Below are 21,632 nucleotides of genomic sequence, written 5' to 3'. Positions count from 1 at the left end.
CCTTTCCCTATCCTATTTCAAATAACCATTTGATATTTTTAAAATCTTTTATCTTGAAGCAGTTTTACAAAGGAATTGCTATTCACCAAAGCAATTTATGTATGAAGAAAGTGCATCTTGATCACAGTTACCCCTTTCTACATTCTTACCCACACCTCCCAATCCCTTCCCTTACTTATTTTGAAATTACCTGCTATGTAAATTTTGGCCAATGAGAACTAAGTCAATTTTGTTGTTTTGAGTACTATAGTTGAGTTCAGCTATAGAAATAGCCTTTAAGTTTTCTTTTCTCTGCATTTTGTATTCATTTCTTTTGTCTTCTTTAAAAATTGTTTCTTGTTTTTATTTTGTATTCATTTATTTTTTCTTCTTTAAAAATTGTTTCTTGTCTTTATTAATTTGTTATGCCCTTTCCTTAGAAATTTATTAATGATTTTCTTTCTTGGATATTTATTTTCTGTTAAATATTATCTATCTATCTATCATCTATCTATCTATCTATCTATCTATCTATCTATCTATCTATCTATCTTCTTTGTGATGTCTTTTTTTTTTCTGTCAGTCATGGGACTTGAACTCTAGGCCTAGTTGCTGCCCCTGAGCTGTTCAGCTTAAGGCTACCATACTACCCCTTGAGCCACAGCCCCACTTCCAGCTTTCTAGTGGTTAATTGGAGATAAGATTTTCATGAACTTTAATGCCTGGGCTGGTTTTGAACCAGGATCCTCAGATCTCAACCTCCAGAGTAGCTAGAATTACAGGCGTGAGTCACTGCACCTAGCTTGTCTTCTTTATTAAACATCTTATTTTACATTTTTTGGTGGGTGTGGGCTGGGGAGGAATGGTCATAGCTCTCTTACTGGCCATTTTGGACTCCAAGTTAGAGTTCAGACTTTTACCTCAGTCTCCTGAGTAGCTGGGACTACCAAACTTGTCTGTAAAGGTTTTATCTTTACAGTTTTATGTATACAGAAAAATGTCTTAAAATTAGGAGAAATTTTGAATAAAGTTGCTAAAACTATCTAGCAAGTGTTATATGGGCCCTAGTCTTCAGCTCACTTAGGCCTATTCTTAGGAGGGTGCTTACATAGTCAGATGTTGAGCCAGTTTAAATTTATGAGAAATTCCCAAAGTGGCCAAATGAATACATTTATATTTCTAACGGTGTATGAATTCCTCTTCTACCATATTCTTGCCAGCACTGATTTTTTACTGTTCTGATAGATGTGCTACACTCATTAAAAAATTTTTTAGGGGGGCCGGGAGTTTGGCCTAGTGGTAGAGTGCTTACCCAGCATGCACTAAGACCCCGGTTGGATTCCTGGGTACCACTTACATAGAAAAAAGCCAGAAGTGGTGCTGAGGCTCAAATGGTAGAGCCTTCAGAAAGTCCAAGGCCCTGAGCTCAAGCCTAGAACTGGCAACATTTTTTTTGTTCTGTGTTTTGTGATATTTTAATATTTGTTAATCTTTTCCTCCAACAGTAAGTGAATTCTTCAGCGTAGACAGTATTTTCTGAGTGGGACTTTCCTACTTTTGTAAAACAGTCTACTCACAATTTCTATCTGTCTCCCAGATGGATGATTTGTCTACAAAATCAGTATTCACCTGCCCAATCAAGCCAAAGCGAGGTACCAGGCAACTCAGGACAGATGCTACAATTCAAAAAACACTGAAATTATTAAAACAAACCTACTTTAATGTTCATTTTGCCTATTTATTGTGTGAAAGCTACAATAAAGGTTTTGCACACTGTCACCTTGCTTTCACTTTCTCCTGATTGACCCTACCATCTCTTCTGTTTTGCTCTGTGGAACAGGCCCTGCGCATTCAGTTCTGAGAGATCTGTGAGTATAGAAGTGAGTTCTTCATGCTAGTCATTTCCATGCCTGCATAGCCTAACATATCTGATTGAAACAAATCCTTGTACATTTAAAAATATGTGTAGTGGCATCTTATTGTTGTTTTAATTTGCAGTTTCAACTGATATATAGTGTTGAGCATATTTTCATATGCTTATTTGCCATCTGTATATCTTTGGAGAGGTGTCTGTTCAGATCTTTTGCCCATTTTTTAATTGGATTGTTTGCTTATTGTTGAGTTTTAAGTCTTCTTTGGATATTTTGATTCTAAGTCCTCTATCAGATATGTGTTTTGCAAAGATTTTTCTCCCAGTCTGTAGCTTATCTTTTCATTCTTTAAACAAGTCTTTGGCAGAGTAGAAAATTTAATTTTAATGAGATCCAATTTATCTTCTTTGTCTTTTCATGCATTGTGCTTTTGGTATTGTATCTACAAAGTCATCATCAAACTCAATCTAAGGTCACTTAGATATTCTTTCTGCCTTGTATTCTAAATTTTTTGTCATTTATTTTTGCATTTAATTTTACTATTGCATTTACAGTTAAATATATAATCCATTTTGGATATTTTTTCCCTCCCGTGAGTTGTAAGATCTGAATCTAGACTAATTTGTTATTCTCTCTCTCTCTCTTTCTCTTTCTCTGTCTGTCTGTCTGTCTGTCTGTCTGTGTCTGTCTCTCTCTGTGTCTCTCTGTGTCTGTCTGTCTGTCTGTCTGTCTCTGTCTCTGTCTCTGTGTCTCTCTCTCTCTCTCTCTCTCTCTCTCTCTCTCTCTCTCTCTCTCTCTCTCTCTCTCTCTCTCTCTCTCTCTTCTTTTCTGGGACTTGAACTCTGGACCTAGGCCCTGTCCCTGAGCATTTCAGCTCAAGACTAGTGCTCTACCACTTGAGCCACAGTGCCACTTTATAGTTTTTCTGGTGGTCAATTGGAGAGAAGAGTCTTACAGACTTTAGTGTGTGGGTTGGTTTTGAACTGCATTCCTCAGTTCTCAGCCTCCTGAGTAGCTAGGTTTAAAGGCATGAACCACCGCACCTGGCTAGACTAATTTCTTGCATGTGAATACTGAAGGGTAGTTACAGAAAACACTTGCCACTTTTCCATTGAAATGCTTTTATTCTTTTGATAAAGATTACTTGAAAATCTTTGTGTGCATGCATTTCTAGGTTCTCTGTTCCATTGTTCTGTACTGTTCTGGCTTGTCTGTTATCTATTGCTGCATGATTAAGAGAAAATATTAACTTGATATAAAAATATCCATAAAGAGATGATTGGAAAAATTATGGGTGTTTTTTTTTCCCCACTGATGACACAGTCTTGGTTATCATAGCTTGATAGAAGCTTGAAGTTGGGTAGTGTTAATTCACAAGTCAGAAAACATATTCTCTTTTTGTTTGTTTGTTTTTGCCAGTCCTGGGCTTGAGCTCAGGGCCTGAGCACTGTCCTTGGACTTTCTCAAGGTTAAAGCTCTACCACTTGAGCCTCAGCACCACTTCTGGCTTTTTTCTATGTATGTGGTACCAAGGAATTGAACCCGGGTCTTCGTGCATGCTAGGCAAGCACTTTAACCACTAAGCCAAACTCCTGGCCACATATTCTCTTTTAAATCAGCAATTCTGGATGGTTTACATTTTAATACAAAATAGAGAATGAGTTCGTCAGTTTATGCATTATAAATGTTGGAATTTTGATCATGATCTTATTACTTCTACAGATTAAGTAGGGACTATTTGACTATAATAAATTTGAATCTTTTTATTATTAACATAATATTTCAACATTTATTTAAACTCTTGATTTCATTAGTTTGTGATCTTCTTCCTACAGAGCAAGTGTATATTTTATTATATTTGTAAGAAAGTATTTCATTCTGGACAGTAGATTTTTTTCTCAATTTTTTTGATAGTATTGTGGTTTTAATTCAGGGTCTCACACTTACAAGGCTTGAGCTATATCCCTAGCCCTTTTTGCTTTGATTGTTTTTGGATATATGGCCTCTCCTTTGTGTCTAGCCTAGCCCAGAATGTGATTTTCCTATTTCTGCTGTCTCTGTAGTTGGGATGATAAAGCCCAGATTTTTATTGATTAAGAAAGGATCTCAGAAGCTTTTGTCTGGGCTGGTCTCACACCATCATTCTTTTGATTTCTATCTTCTGAGTCGTTAGAATTACAGACTAAGCCCTAATGCTTAGCAGCAAATGTTTCCCACTGCAACAATGTCTTGCTTTACATTTCTAAGCTGACATTGACTTGCTGTGTATCCTGAGTTGGTTTGAACTCAAGTTCCTCTTGTCTCAAGTCTCCTAACTAGTAAGATTACAGGTTTGTGAAACTATACATGGCTGTAATTTTCTTCTATTGTCTCTATTTGTTTTGTAACTACGGTAATTTAAACCTTATAAATGAGTCAGGACGTGTTTTCTCTGTTTCTGTTTGCTGGAAGAGATTATAAAGTATTGGTTTTGTTTTCTAAGACATTTGGTAGGATTCACTCATGAAGACATCTGGGGTTGGTACCTACTGTTACCTGCTGATCACATTTCTTTTATAGGTATAGGGTAATAAGTTTATCTATTTATTCTTGTGTGAGTTCTTATAGATTGTGTCTTCTAAGTAGTTTGTTCATTTTATCTTGTTTTCAAATCAGTAAGAATAGCCTTGGTAATGGTTGTCTTTTAGTTTTTTCATGTTCATGAGCAAAGTAGTGAGGCAACCCCTGTAATTTAGGACGTCAGCAATTCAGCCCTCCTTTTTTTTTCTTGGTTAGCCTTGATGAAGGTTTAGCCTTTTCTATACATACTCATCAGTGTACACATTTTAGGGTTAACTACAACTATATCCTAATGTTCTGAAAACTAAATTATAAAACTGAGGTCAGCATCAATGTACTGTTTGTGTGTGCGTGTGTGTGTGTGTGTGTGTGTGTGTGTCTGGGTGTGTCTGTGTGTGTATGTGTAATCTTGGATGCTGCCCCGTAGCTTTTTTGCCCAAGTGTGGTGTTCTACACCTTGAGCCATAGCTCTGCTTCTGGCCTGTCAGTGGTTAATTGGAGAGAATAGTCTTGTAGAATTTCCTGCCTGGGCTGACATCCAACTTCAGATCTCAGTCTCTGGAGCAGCTAGGATTGAAGGGATGAGCCACTGGAGCCTAGTTTTATTATTGTTTTATCCTATTAAGTTATGAAATATTTTATAACTCAATAATGAATATAGGACATATTTTGGTACTTGGAAAAAGGATATTGTTATAACAGAAACTTAAAAAAAAACATACCAATAGACTATGAAAGAACCATGAGAGTAATGTAAAGGAGTGTTTAGAGTCCTTAAGAGGAATGTCAGAAGATGATTACAGGCCAATGAAAAGACTGTTGAAAAATACTTCACAAAAAGGGAAGGTTGTTGTAAGCTGGGAAAAGAGAGACTCTTGCTAAGGTCAGTAAAAAGTTTAGCAATATGGAGAATAGAAAATTTATGCAGTAAACAGAGTGATATATCCAAGGATCATTTTTTAGCACAATATAGAGCATATTTCTTGATTTCTAGCTGCCTATACAAAATGTTAGAAGAAAGAAAAATAAAATTCTTTCTAATAATTATGTGGGCAGAACACATAGAATATTTTCAAGATGAAAAAAAAAACTTCTAATTATCTTGAAAGTCCTATCTTACAGTTACCATTCAGCAATCCCAGTTCAGAGAATAGGGGATCTCCATAAGATGTGTAAATGCAACTTTTTTTTCTCAAGGAAGGAACCTAATAAGACTCAAGGAAAGTCATAAAAATTAAATAAATAGTTTTGGCAGAAGCATCACTACCTTTTAAGATTGTCCTGAACAATTAGGGGCAGGAACAGAAGATGAACCGAAGGTTTAGCGGACAGATCTAACTGCTAAGTGAGACTCATTCAAATTGGGCCTAACCAAGATTATGGAAATTGTTGCCTGGTTGGGCTTCAGAACTGCTATGGAAACTCTTTCTAATGGGTTGTTTTATGAATACAAAAGTTTATAGGAACCATCTTAACAAATGTGTTTTTTTTTAATTATTACCTGTTCTATGTGGGGCTAGATAACTTTCCTACTTTCTAAAGGATGCAGTGGCACAAGTTGCCTGAAAAAGTAGGTGGTACTCAAGATGTATTGCCTGGACCTCAGCTTGATCTTGGCCCACTTCCTGTCAGAAGTTCACTACTAACAAATGTACATATTCACCTACTTAAAGATGGTGTAGTTCAGAAGTAGCCTAGGCAGAATTGTAGTCCTACATATGATTTCCCAGAAGGACAGTGGAGAAGGAAATTTAACTTGTGATTAGCTCAAGTCCAGAAGTAGAAGCAGCATTTCTAATTGCTTTCTTTTTTTTCTGGAGTTAGGCATTAAATTGGGGGTATAAATTAAATTGGAGGTATAATATAACTTATCTAAATCTTCAGGGGCTTCATGATGGGGAGGCTGTTTATTGTCCAAAAGTGGGAAGAAACAGTCACTGTATAGCTCTTGAAAGATGAAGGATTTTGAAGATAAGGTAGGGAAATCCCTTGTTTTTAGGAAAGTTATTTAGCCTCTTTGCTCTAACTCCTTAAGTCTTCTTTGAACACAAATGAACAAAGTACGTATTATTAGGGTTGATTTGGCAGTGGTAACAAACAACCAACAAATTTTAATGACCTCAGCATAATGAAATATATTTTTTTGTGTTCATCATTAGCCAAGTTACATTTTTTTCCTGCAGGTAGGTGGCCAAGACCAATAAAAGGCTAACATGCTTACTGAATTTTTGCTAACATTTTTTAGTGAATATGTAAGAGAATATGGTTGTGGCAATCTATTTAAACAGCAACAGAATGAAATAGTTGCCAAGCAAATAGAACTAAAACTTGCCTTTAGTCCTGCAAAATTGCTATTCAAAGGAGCAATACCTTGGAAATTATTTCTGACATGTTTCAGGATTGTATTATTTCAAATATAACACCTATGACTAAAGTATTTAAGAATATTTCTAGAACATATATTTCTAGAAACGCTGGCAACTGTTAGCAGAAAGGTGTATATGCTTATCTTATTCACTGGAATTATGAACATTTTATCTGTATTTGATATCAAGTTCCTTCACAAGAGTGAAGGCATATAATTTGGTGTAATGCCAGCAATAAGAGTCTGAGCTATTGAATGAGCCCCCATCTTAACAAAGCAAATTAAATAAAACAAAACACAAAAGACTAAGATATAATGGTATTAAATGATTACACCTAGAATGACTTTTGTATTCCTTTTAAAGAAGATAGGTAAACACCAAGCAGCAGATCTTCATGTTAAGGAAGTCTAGTACTGAAAACAATCCTGAGATCCTGACTCCTTAGCTATTAAGATAAACCACAAAAGTAGTCTGTGTTTTTCATTTGAGTTAAATCCACTCAAGACACTGCCAGCTTCATTCCCTGATAAATATTTAGTCTCTGTGAAGGGCTGTTTGAAATGTATTTGGTAAATCATCCATTTATAAGATGCAGGACAAGGCGCTTGAAATCATACTATATAGAAAATCAAAAGCTTACTATATGCATCAGGTAAATTCAATTTGCACATAAATTAGAAACCTGAATACCAACAACTCACAAAGAAGTAGTGAGAGCTACTGTATCAGCAGGTTTAAAATCTAGTCAATTTGGTGTCTTGACTGAATTATAAATAATGAAAACACAATGTGTTTTCAAATGCATTTTACAAATAATTTAGAATTTTTAGAGCAGAAGTCATAGGTTCAGAAATAAAGTTCAACTAAGTAAAGGGAATTCACTAGCATAAAATCATTTGGATTTTATGAACGGGAGCATGGCTTAGTGGTAATGTACTCACCTAGGTTCGATTCCCTGGAACCATATACACAGAAAAAGCCAAAGTGGCACTGTGGCTCAAGTGGCAAAGTGCTAGTCTTGACCAAGATGTGTCCAAGGACAGTGCCCAGTCCCTGAGTTCAAGCCCCAGGACTGGAAAAAAATCATTTGGATTTCATAAAAATTTCTTTTGTGGGGTCTGGGAATCTGGCCTAATGGTAGAGTGCTTGTATAGCATGCACGAACACCAAAGCTCAATTCCTCAGTACCACATACATAGAAAAAGCTGGAAATGGTGCTATGATTCAAAGAGGTAGAGCTCTAGCCTTAAGAAAGACAAGGACACTGCTCAGGCCCCGAGTTTAAACCCCGGGACTGGCAAAAAACAAAGAAAAAAGAAAAAACAACTTCTTTTGTGTTGAATAAAGTAAGTCCCACTGACATCTAAAATATTGCTAATTTGTTTTAGACTAAAGGGTCATCATAAACTATATGTACTATTTGGAGAATGGCTATTGTTCTCCAGAGTTACAGAGAAATACATGACTCACTTTTCACGAAGTTTCAGTTTCTTCTCTGGTGTTATTTATGAAGGAAATTCTGTGTAAAGAGAGATTAAATTTCACTACTACAGTGAATAAAAGTATTATAGGTAAATAAATGCTTTCTTTTTACTTTTAATCTATTTAAGCTACATATGTACTCAAACAGAAAATTGAAAATTTAGAATTCTAGGTAGCCCAAACCACAGCAGGGCAGAAAGGCTTGCCAGAATTTTATGGTAACACTAAATAGTATAAGTCACATTCTATTTCTTAATGTAGTTTCTTCCATTGAGAAAAGTATAAGTTTACACTGGAGAAAATTGCAATAATTAATGCACGATGATATATACAGAATCTTAATACAATAGAAAATGCTAGGAATTTACCACAATCTTCTCTTCCTGACACAATGTTAGACTACATTTCCCAGAATGCTTAGTAGTTAGACATAAATAACTGATTTTATTTTAACACATGGAATGTGAGTATAATCTTTCTTGGATAGACCACTGTCTGTAAAAATCTCCTATACGATCTCCCTTTTGCCTTTTGCTTTTCTTCTTATTGGACACAGTTGATAATTGGACTCCAGGTGACTGGGAGAGCAGAAAGGCACAAGGTGGAGAAAATGGGTAAAATAGTCCATCTGGAAGCATAGAAAGATTAAGTGAATTGCGTGTGGAAAATGACTCCCGGTGACAAAGTGCTAGTTTGCAGGCTTGAACTCAGGCCCTAGGTTCTGTCTCTAAGCTTATGTTGTCATTCCTAACCACTTGAATTACAGCTCCACTTACATCTTTCTTTTTTCTTTCTTTCTTTCTTTCTTTCTTTCTTTCTTTCTTTCTTTCTTTCTTTCTTTCTTTCTTTCTTTCTTTTTTTGGCTAACTGGCACTAAGGCACTCATGGACTTTCCTGCTGTGACTGACTTTGAACTGTGATCATTACGACTCACCCTCCTCAGTAGCTATGATTTTGGACATAAGCCACTGGCTTTTGGCTGAGAAATAAATTTTTATTTTACTTGAATGTCTCTCTCTTTCTCTCTTTGTTTTTCTTTCTCCTCTCTCTCTCTCTCCCCCCACCCCCCCCCTCTCTCTCTCTCTCTCTCTCTCTCTCTCTCTCTCTCTCTCTCTCTCTCTCTCTCTCTCTCTCTCTCTCTCTCTCTCTCTGTGTTATAATAGATTTTCAACATGCTCTTAATCCTGTACCAAGATTTTGCTTAGAAGGAAAATTCTCTCTGGAAATTTCTTTTTTTTTTTTTGCCAGTCCTGGGCTTAAGTCCTTGGACTTTCTCAAGGCTAGAGCTCTACCACTTGAGCCTCAGCACCACTTCTGGCTTTTTTCTATGTATGTGGTACCGAGGAATCAAACCCGGGTCTTCATGCATGCTAGGCAAGCACTTTAACTACTAGGCCAAACTCCCGGCCCCTGGAAATTTCTTAATACTTAAAAAAAGACAAATTTTCCATGTGCCACTGTCTCATGACTGTAACTCTAGATACTCAAGATGCTGAGATTTGAGGATAGAAGTTCAAGGCTAGCCCAGGCAGGAAAGTCCATGAGACTCTTATCTCCAGTTAATCACAGAAAAACCAATATGTGGCCCAGTGGCTCAAGTGGTAAAGTACTAGTGTCAAGCAAAAGTAGTCTTGGGACAATGCCCATGCCCAGACTTCAAGGTCCAGGACTGGCAAAATAAATAAATAAATAAATAAATAAATAAGAAAAGAAAAGTGCATTAAACTGCAGAGTTTCTGTATGGCAATGGACATAGCTAGCAAGTAAAACAGAAAGCCCACAGAGTGGAGGAAGATCTTTACTAACCATACAACAGACAAAGGTCTCATATCTAAAAGCTCAAAAAATTGAATCTCTCCAAAACAAATCTTCAAAGAAACAACCATCCCATTAAAAGATGGGCCAAAGACTTAAAGAGAGACTTCTCTGAAGAAGAAATAAAAATGGCCTATAAACTCATGAAGAAATGCTCAACATCTCTGGCCATAAAAGAAATACAAATCAAAACAACTTTGAGATTCCACCTCACTCCAGTTAGAATGACCATTATCAAGAAATCTAATAACATTACTGGAGGGGATATGGCCAGGAGGGATTGCTACTACACTGTTGTTGGGAGTGCAAACTCATTCAACCACTCTGGATAGCAGTGTGGTAGTTCCTCAGAAGACTAAACATAAAGCTCCCCTGATCCAGAAATTCCACTCCTTGAGATTTTCCCCATCATCTAGAAACAAGTACATACTAAATCCACTAGCACAACGATGTTCATTGCAGCACTATTTACCATAGCAAAGATATGGAACCAACCCAGATGCCCCTCTGTAGATGACTGGATCAAGATGTGATATTTATACACAATGGAATTCTATGCTGCCATCAGAAAGAAAGACTAGGAAAAAATCATATTAAGTGAAGTAAGCCAGACCCAAAGTAGCATAGGCTCAATGGTTTTCCTCATTTGTAATAATTAATACACACCTAGGACTCTCCTAGCAGAGGATTAAAATAGTGCAAAACCTAGATATGTAAGGCCATATAGGATGAGACTAAATGAAATGATCTCTAGGATATGGAAACAAGAGCTTTATATTGTGATTGTTTTTCTTAATGTACTTTGTTATTTCTCGGGGGAAACAAGATGAGGGGATGGGGATGGGGAGGTAAATGGGAACAAAGAAATGAGAAGAGGTATCACTGTGTGAGAAATAATGCACCTACTATCTGGAGAATGTAACCCCTCTATACATTACAATAAAAAAAGAACAAGAAGAACAATGTTAGCTAGAATCAGTAAGCAATTTTGTATTCTGAGAGATTATAATGTGGTCTGACATATATTATGGCTTAGTGAGGATGGTATATAGGTTTCTTGGTTCCTAGTCTCCTACTTTATTCCTTAAGATTTTTAGGTTTGAAATTTTAGGCTCAGGTGTAGGATAATGGACAATGTGAAGACTCATTCCAAGGGTAACAAGGAAAACATTTCTCCTTTTTTGATAACTATTATATGTCTTCATTTGTATGCAATGTTTCTGTTTTTATGTATTTTTTTGTTCCTGTCACTGATATGCTGATGATATGCTAGTGCTATCTGGAATGCATTCAGCTACACACCACTGAGTTCATTTTTGTGCAGAGAAGCAAAAATCTGAGACTTTACCAATGATTACAATCTTCTACTCAGTGAAGAAAGGCAAAGATTTAGCTACATATAAACAAAAAGTAGAGTGATAATCTCATTAACCCTGAGTGTTCCATCTCTTTTGAGTTTTCATGTTGCAGAGTGAGAATTATAGCAGGTGTTGATTTACTGCTAATCCAATACTCTTCCAGGAAATGAAAAGGAGAAATGGCTGTTAAGAAAAACAATTAGAACTGAAAATTTAAAACAATCTTGTTGGAAAACCATTCCTTTTCTTAATATTTATTAGAAAATTACAATTTATTGTCATATGATAGAAATATTTTTATGTGTTTAGGTATATACATGATTATAAAACATTGTTTAACAATTTATTTTTTTGCCAGTCCTGGGGCTTGAACTTAGGGCCTGGGCACTCTCCTTGGGCTTTCCCAACCCTAGCACTGTACCACTTGAGCCACAGCACCACTTTTGGCTTTTTCTATGTATGTAGTACTGAGAAATTGAACCCAGGGCTTCATGTATGCTCTTTTTATTGGGGTTGGGGCTTGAACTGTGGGCCTGGGTATTGTCCCTGAGCTCTTCAGCTTAAGGCTACTGCTCTACCACATGAGTCACAGCTCCAGTTCTGCTTTTCTGGTGGATAATTGGAAATAAGAGTTTCCCAGACTTTTGTGCCAGGCTGGCTTTGAACCATGATCCTCAGATCTCAGCCTCCTGAGCAACTAAGATTACAAGTATGAGCCACTGGTGCCCTGCAAACATCTTAAACTTTTTAAAAGCATTCTTCAAAGAAAATGCCATATTTAAGGTAGACGATAATGCAGTTTTCTATGTGTTTCAGTATTTATCCTTAAAAACATTTTCATGTCATAAAAAAGCAATAAATGAGAGTCAATAACATGACCCAAAGACTTTGTACTAGCTGATAGAGTGGCAGGTGTGAATGAGACCTACTCTACAACTTCAACATGCAGAGAAGGTTCCTGTGATAAATGAGAATGCATAGTATTTGGCAAGGGTCTTTATTATTTTTTTTCTTGAGAAACTAAATATTCTAGAAACTAAATTTTCTTGGTAAACTATACATCAAATTTCCTATTATGAGAAATGATAAACCATATCTTTGGAATGAGAAACCTGGATCCAGATTCCTGATTTCAGCACACATGTCTCCACATTGAGTAAGTCTATTTCATCATGATATCTAACCTCATTGTTTGCCTGGCTCATCATCTGAAAATATGTATAATGAGAGATCTTTATGTATATAAATGAGCTGGAAAAATGCTAGGTATATGTCAAGTTATCAAAAATAGTGGTTTTTGAAGGAAAGAGATAAAATATACAAATAATTTTGGAGTATTGTTCAAATAACTAAAAATAACTCATTTTCAAGTTCAGGTTTTACAGACTACATTTTCAATATGCATGTTTCACTTAGTATCTCTGGAGTCAAAGAAGAATTTGAACTTCTCAGAGGTTAGGAGAAATTATTGAGATTTTGATCTAAATTTGCGTCATTTTAGTTTTCCTCATAAATTAATTTACTAGCTAATAGTAAAAGTTATTGGGGAAAAATCCCCTTATCCAAACCACTGTCACAAATAGTAAGAAATCAACAATATCTAGTTCACAATAATCTCTTTAAAGTTAGATTCTTTAAATGTCCATTTCTACTTTAAGAACACTTGTTGAGTTTGTCCTTGGGTAAACAGTGCTGAGAGGAGTTAGAACTGCTTTGATGCTATATGCACTATCCAATCTGGAATGCTGTTGGAGGTGGACCTGAGTAGAGTTTCTTAATCTTTAACATGCCATGTTCCCTGTGGGAGATGGAGAGATGAGGTACTATTTATAGCTGCCATTTATATTTCTTGTCTGGGTTGAATGGTGTTTGGAAAATAAGAATCCAACCACTTACAGTATATTTGTATTGCTTTCTGTGTAAAAGAGAGAATTGGTTGTGAACCTTGGCCCACTGTGCTATTCTGAAAGAAAACTTTCTCTTTTTTAATAAATAGACAACCTTAGTTTACAGGATCATAAGATATTACATCTATTTGTGTACTTCTTTGTCCCTACATTTCTAATAATCAATTTCCTAGCAATTTAAGTTTGTATTCATAAAAAACTGCCTACTATAAAGGGAAATGAATAAAGTCATTTTGCTCTTAATAAAGAAGGTAAATTATTGTTTAAGTGGTTATCTTGTTGAAAAAGGGAGCTACCACTCCAATAATTAAGATGCGGTAATAATTAAATGGAGCATATTTTAATTCCATAGTACTAGATATTTTAATATTATTTAAAATCCTCCTGAATATTTAATAGGGAAATAAGTTTTCTGCTTACTCCCTGAGTTAATTTAAATTCAGAAAAACAAAGACAAGAGCATGTAACAATTGTCTAAGAGGGATTATTAGGTATTTTGTAAAAGATGATTTGGAATCCTTAAACCATGAAAGTGGCTCTTACATTTCACCAGGTAGCTTCTCACAAGTTATTTACCTCAAATTACAGATTTCTTTGTAAAATTGGACAGGTGCAGGTTGTGGCAAGTGGTATTTAGCAATTTGACTGTGGAGCACATTTTTAAGACTATAAATGATGGCAAATGTGTATACTTTAGTGCTATCCAACTGAACTTGCTGTGTTGAAAACAATATTTTCTATCCATATTATCCAAGATAGTATGCACTAACTGTACATTATGACTTTAAGATGTATGTAGTGTGACTTTAATTTAAATATGTATCTAATGACCACTGTTCTGGCTAGTGTATCATTTGATTATGTAAATGTATCATTGGTTATTGTTGATTTAAGTAGATGGTAAGATCAAGTAACAACATTAGCTTCTAGGAGATTATGGAAGCAGCCATTTTCTTTTCCTTCAGCTAGCAGCCCTTACTTCACAGATTTCTGTTTAGACTGAAATTTCTTAATAATTCCAAAGTAGAAAGAGGAAAGTGTTCTTTGTTTAAATATGGCCATTTAAGAAAATTGTTGCCACCATTTCCTAGCTGATTGAAATACTTTAACCTATCATTCATTTCTTTTCAGGGATAAATTTGTTTTCAAATTTTTATCCAATGATGGGGAGTCATGCCTCACAAGCTTGACAGGTTTCACTGGAGAGCATGTTGACATATTTATTGGCTACCAATGGGTATAATAAATGGACAAAATGAACAAAGAATAAGGTAGTTCATGCAGCGTGTAGTCCCATTATTTTTCCATATAAAAGACCCTCATCTTATTGCATATCCAAATGCATTTTGAAAATTCCCCAAACAAACATAAATAAGAGAAGAGACATAAAACTAGATGATTCTGTGGAATAATGTTCAGCAGCAGTGGGAAATATAATGGTTTAGCACTAAGTCACTAGATTGAACAAAATCAGTACATGAAGTCAAAAGCCAGAAGAAACCAATCAACTGACTCTATGTGTAATTCCCTTATTCCTACATGGAGAGCTTGTCTGCCCAAGATCCAGCATTCTGAACCTGTCCTAGATATGACAGAGCCACCAAGAACCAAATGTACAAAATATATTAGCTCTGGTGCTTTGAGAAAATACCTGTCTCAAAGGGAGTTGAGACTTAAAAGCACTGTGCAGGTAAAAGGCAAGGAAGATGACCAATTATTGGAAATAAAGTTCATTGGCATGAGTAATCCATACACAGGTGTGTGTCTACATCTAATGAAAAAGTAAACAATAACATATATTTTTGTACACATATGTTCTCAGAAATATGAAACCGAAACTATGTTGTATTCAGAAAAATATTTGTTTAGATTCCTTTTCAGTGAGGCATTAGTTTTAGAAGCAGGGTGCTGGTGGCTCATGCTTATAATCCTAGCAACTCAGAAGGCTGAGATCTGAGAATGCAATTTGAAGCCAGCCTGGACATGAAAGTCTGAGACTCATCTCTCCAATAAACTAGTCAGAAATGGTGTTATGGTTCAAGTGGTAGAGTACTAGCTTTGAGCAAAAGGTCAAGCCCAGAGTTCAAGCCCCAGGAGTGAAAAAAATAATGAAAGAAAATGGTACATACATACACACACACATACACATATACACGCACACACACACACACACACACACATATGCACATTTGTTATATAACCAATAGTATCATAATATATATGTTATAAAAAGAGAAGGAAAAAACTATTTTTCATATTTTTTGAAAGTAAAATTTTTTTATTTCTGATTGATTTCTCATGTATAGTTCAAGATAATGCCAGTTTTTTCATATACTTTTTATTGTAATTAATAGAAGGGTTACATTATATTCACCAGATGGAAGGTGCATTACTTCATATACCCTTTCTCATGTCTTGGTCCCCATTTCCTTCCCCCCCACCCTGAAAGTCCATAATGCTACAGGGAGTAGGTAAACAGCTGGAAAGAGAAAGCACAACTTTCTAGCAGCATGGTAACTTACACCATGGATCTTTCAGGTCTGCAACTCTGATATGGGAAGTGGCAGAGACATTCATCAGCTGGTGATGAGAGTGGGAGGCGGGAAACACGATGCAGACACCCAAGGGAGCACGGATGGAAGGATAACAAACCAGATAGGTCTAGGAGGGCTTTAAAGGGTAAGTATAGAAAAGGGAACCAAATGCTTTTTAGAGCCTTTCTGTCAAGATACAAATATATATATATATATCCAAAAATACGTTTTATACAGATAAATGTTTCTCAATTAAAGATGGGACCAAAGCTATAGATATGACATAAAGCACTGTCTTTTGTAAGACTCTCCACCTGAATTAGCAAGTCCTTAAAGTTTGTGCATTAGTTTTCCAAACAGAATTACCTGACATCTTGTATAGATATAAATCAAGTTAAAGGATTTGCAGACTAAACAATATTTTTCTAAGATGCTATGCATATCAAACTTACAATCCTCTAAATTATTAGGTGCTAGCCAGGCACAGTGGCTCACTCCAGTAATCCTAGCTACTCAGGAGTCTGAGATATGAGGATTGAGGTTCAAACTAGCCCTGGAACTAAAGTCCATGAGACTCTTATCTCCAATCAACCACTAGAAAACCGGAAGTGGCACTGTGGCTCAAAGGGTAGGGTGTATCCCTGAGTTGAAGAGCTCAGGGACAGTGCCCAGGCCCAGAATTCAAGCCCCACGACCAACAAACAAACAAAGAAAAAAATTAGTTGCTTTCTCTCATAAGACTTTTCTGAAGTTTTTTGTTGTTGTTTTGTTTTTTGATCAGTGTCATTTCAAGTAAGGAAGACAAAGGAATGAAAGACGTTAAGATCAGAGTAAGAACAGGTTAGTTTATGCAGGGAGTTGTAGACCACGAAGGCCAATTTGAGTTTTAACTGTAATCAGAAGTGCTTGGGAAAAGATTTCAATGAAAAGAAAATAATATATTCAAAAGATAATTTTGACTTGAGAATAGGAATGAGAAAGGAAGGTATTTAGGCTGAAAATCTAATCAGACAAAAGCTGATTGTGCCAAAGGTGAGGCCATGCTTCTGCTTTGGGTGCATAGATCTTAGGAGGTGGCAGGTTGCTCAAGTAATGCACAGCAAGATCAATGAAGGTAGCAAAGAACACATGTGATTTATGGGGCTTAATAGTGCTTTACTAAATGAGCTCCATGACTTCCCTTTGAGTTAAACTCCTGGATATTCCATCCTGAAGGTGATTTACAAATAATTAGCAAATTCATTTTTAAAGGAAGGTAAAAGTACAATTTTTTCTAAAAGACAAATTAAAAGTCTTCTATACTGTAAAGGAGTCATATTCTCCAACTAAAATGATTACAAAAAACTTTACAGGAAATGGATATAATTGAAGCTATTGTTAGGTACTACAAGTATGTTTGGTTCATGCCATGGTTCTCAGAAATTTATAAATGGTTTCAGAATGTTGTTCAGGCACCAGAAAATAAACCTCCAAGCTATTTACTACCTCCATGATATATAAAGTTTGCAGTTTTGATTTTGTGTGATTATGTTCAGCAATGGTGACCTTTAGAGGCAACAATATTGAAGTGTAATGAGGAGATGTTTGATCACTGGTACACAATGAAGACTTGGTGCTACTTCCCCATTTCTTCCTGGAATTCGTGAAATTCAACTGACAGGCTTTAACCTTTAGACTGCTGAAGTTATAAAATGTATAGGGATTTAGGCTGTTTATACAACACGTTAGATATATGAAATTTTTAGACACTGCAGCTTCCTTTATCACCTGGTAAAATGATTTTGTATATTTAATAATATCAGTCAGTAGTGACCCTGACAGGCTGCACTCGGGTATATCAAAAGTATATGAAGTCTAGAAGATGAAAGCAAGAGTGGATGCCATCCAGTAAAATAAATAGAAAGTGAGCATTCTCCCCAGAGCAGACATTTCACAATAGATGGATTAGGCTCTTCTATTTATTTTTTCCTCTATCCAAGGTAGCTGAAAAGCTAGCAAAATATAACCAGTGAGTCTTTCTTGCTAAAAATTTATACTGAAACTCACGGATGTTTTAAATAAAAGAATAAGGGTCTGTATTACAAAAATGGGATGCATTGATTAGCAGATGTCATCTCTAAGGTGTAATCAGTGATAAGTCTACTGTGGAGGCAGGAGGCTGGCCATGAGAACAGAAGCTCAGCCCCTGTGACCCTAGCATTGTTCACAGGATTTGTAATTGTTCCAGTAAGATCTCCAAATACATGATTCCTAATTTGGTTCTTGAAGTCATTTTTTTTTGAGAAGCCACCCATTTCTTAGCTGACATTAAAGAGAATAGTCTACAACATAATCAGCTTCTTTTGAGTAACTCAAGAATATTGGTTCCCTAGTTAGGAATTTATATGGAGGATGAAACAAGTATATCCTTTCATTTGTTCATTTGTTAGTGGTAAGAACTTGATCTGGCTGAATGTATGGGGTGAAGGAGTTACTTATTCAAAATGTGAGTTTGGCAAAGCTCATAAAGGGTAACCAAATGAATGGAGAATGAAATACAGAATCTGTGGAGGCATAGATATTTGTGGAAGGAACACTTGTCAAGTCTGGAGTGTGTATGCCTCTGGCCTTGGTGACAACATGGAGTCAAACACATGTAAAATGCCAGTTACAGTTGAAGATCTCAGGTATAAAGTCAGTCATTATGGTATTGGCTTCTAGCATTTATTTTTGGAAACAAGCTAATCTTATTTCCTGTTATACCTTTAGGGGTTTACTTCCCTCCTCACAAGACTAGAAAGAAGGCACAATACATATTTTCTGCCAAATGAGTGAAGAAACAATTGAAGTTTAAGATGATCACAGAAAAATCTGAAAGCTTGCCAGATTGGTTATAAAAGAAGTGATATTTTATATTTATCTTTTAACAGAGTAATGTGAACAGTGTTGCATAATTTCTTATGGCAAGTTATTAAATATACAGGAAAAAATGAAGCAAAGTAGTTGCTTTTAAGTTGCTTTTAAGTTTGGATTAAAAAAATGGTTGCAAACATTTGAAATTCAAGGAGGCAACATCCAACATATAGCTAAAAGAAAAACTTGATATTTTGGGCACAGAGAGTTTTTTCTTTGAGTATTTTACATATTTTCTTGAATTTTAACCATTTTAAATGATATGAAGATTTTACAGTCTCATATTTCTTTAAAGAAAAGAAACTCACTTTTATAAGTAATTTTTGCTAAGAATTTATTTATAACACTGGGTTTAGTAGGCTACTGTGCATAAATACATTGATTGAATTATGGTTCATTATGGCTGGATATTGTGGCTCTTAAATATAGCTCTTATAAATTTTCTCTTAAGAAAATAATTTATGTTCAGTACTTTACTAAGTTAACTGCTCTAAACCTTTACAAACTAGTTTTGAAGATGAAGTCTTACTTACTTTGTCTAGAATGTCCTCGAAATTGTGATGCTACTGACTGCCTTCTAACTAGTTAAGATTAAAGTTATGAGACATCATGTTGGATTCCAGGTCTTTTTTATGTAAATTTAAGTTTTTATGAAAGAAAAATTTTATCAAGATATTCCCAATATGATCTAGCTATAGCTCCAAGTTACTATGTAATGTGTGTTGTTTATTGATTGAGTGGGCTCGTCTTCACAGAGAGAATCAGAGAGTATTATCATTTGCAAGGAGTAAATGAATGAAATCACTGTTAGCATTTAAAACTCTTATAAGAGTAACTTGTACATATCTCCCCTACTATGTGCTTTACACCTCTCTCATGTAAATGTTTTGGCTTCAATATCATGTTGCCTTCTAAATCTTTTCTAGTTGGGAATCACATAGCATCAAAATAGCATCAGAGAAAATTGAAATATAAGCAAATGTCCTAGCAAAGTAGTGACTAATTAGTACTTACTAATTTAAGTAGGGGGTCTTCTTTCATGTTTAGACATGATTTTTCCTTTTCTTTACGGGTAGATTTTTTGCAATAGTTACATAACAACTAGGACAAAAACTAAGACCTCATCAATGCGCTTTAAGTGTAAGTATAAGCCAATTTGTAACCACATGGCTTAATTCTTTGCTTTTAACAACTAATACATTTGAAGATAAAGGTTACCTTTGTGTAACAGAGCTAAGTAAAATACTGTAATGTGAACCTTAATATTGCTGATTTCTTTTTCTGGCTTGTTAATGTTTCATCTGCTGGGACTAGCAATGTCGTTTTGTATTCCTTCAAAAAACTTGGTGCGACAGATTACTTACCTACTTTAAAGCAGACAATATTTTAAACTGAAGTGATCAAAATGAGTCAAGTTTGTTTAGGAGAGCTATAGTGCTTTGTAAAATGCAATGAAGAATAAAACTTTGAACATGTATGTATGTATGTATGTATGTATGTATGTATGTATGTATAAAAGTCTTTTTTGATGTTGCTTTTGGTTTTTGTTTCTTGTTGGTCATACAGCTTTAACTCAGAGTCTGGGCACTGCCCCTGAGCTTTTTAAAAAAGCTCAAAGTTAGTACTCTACTACTTTGAGCCACAGATCTACTTCCAGTTTTCTGATGGTTAATTGGAGAAGAGCCTCACAGATTTTCCTGTCCAGGCTGGCTCTGAACTATGATCCTCAGATCTCAGCTTTCTAAGTAACCAGGATTACAGGCATGAGCCACTGGCATCCAGCATGTATAAAAATCTTATGCACATAGGTTGTACTTTTCTTTTTCAGAAGTTACAAATCTTGCCAGCACTTGAAATATCAAATTTGAAGTCAGAATTTGAAGTCATACAGCTATTCAAAATACTAGAACATCTTAGTGTTTTGGTTAGCAAAAATGTAATTTGCGCATTTTTGAGAAACTCGGCCTTGTTGAATGGGATCTGCTAAAATTCCTAAAATTATCTTCGCAGTCAGACACATTTAAGAAAAATGAGGCAAAATTAGATGAGAACTACATGGAAATAAAGATAAATCTATTTCAAACTGCTATAATAAAATATTTGACACTGTAATTTCCTAGGACCTTCCACGTGACACTGTTTTTAAATTAGAAAAAAAATTTAAGATACATTTATGTTTGTCAATGTGGTTCATTTATTCTACACATTCACCAAATATGGAGGTTTCTATTAAGCATTAAATACCATACTGATTACTGAATATTTCTGAGAAATAGATATATACAACTTATTATATAACATATAATCCAAAGATGGAGGTAGACATTACTTATACATCCAAAAAGAAAGAGCTATCACTTAATCTGTCCATTCATAGGATAGTAATTCATGGAAACAAAGGTTTGTCATATTTGTGTGTGTGTGTGTATGTGTGTGGGTGTGGGTGTGGGTGTGCATGAATGAGCTGCTAACATACATCTTTATATAAGCTAAATGTTTTCTGATATTTATTGCCTTTGTTAAATTAAAAAAACTAACAATAGCATTGTAATAAACTATGGCTTTATAAGGTCAAAATAATTTATAAGTTTAAGAACAGAGTAAATGGGGAAAACAAGGTAATTGGGGGGGTAGAGTGAGGGGAATGGGGACAAAAACATGAGAAGGGGTATCAATGTGTGAGAACTAATGCACCTCCTACCTAGAGAATTTAACTGTAACCCCTCTATATATTACCATGAGAATAAAGAAAGAGTAAATATTGTGCTTCATAGCTAAGATATTCTCTCCCCTTAGGAAAGTAAGGGAGAATATAAAAACCAACCAAACAAAACTAAAAAAAAAAAACAACCCTTGCTTTTCTTTTCTG

This window comes from Megascapheus bottae, chromosome 12 (assembly GCF_031878675.1).
Source record: "Megascapheus bottae isolate mThoBot1 chromosome 12, mThoBot2.hap1, whole genome shotgun sequence".
Classification (NCBI taxonomy): Eukaryota; Metazoa; Chordata; class Mammalia; order Rodentia; family Geomyidae; genus Megascapheus; species Megascapheus bottae.
The sequence above is the reverse complement of the archived record's forward strand: the minus strand, read 5'-3'. Positions refer to the sequence as shown.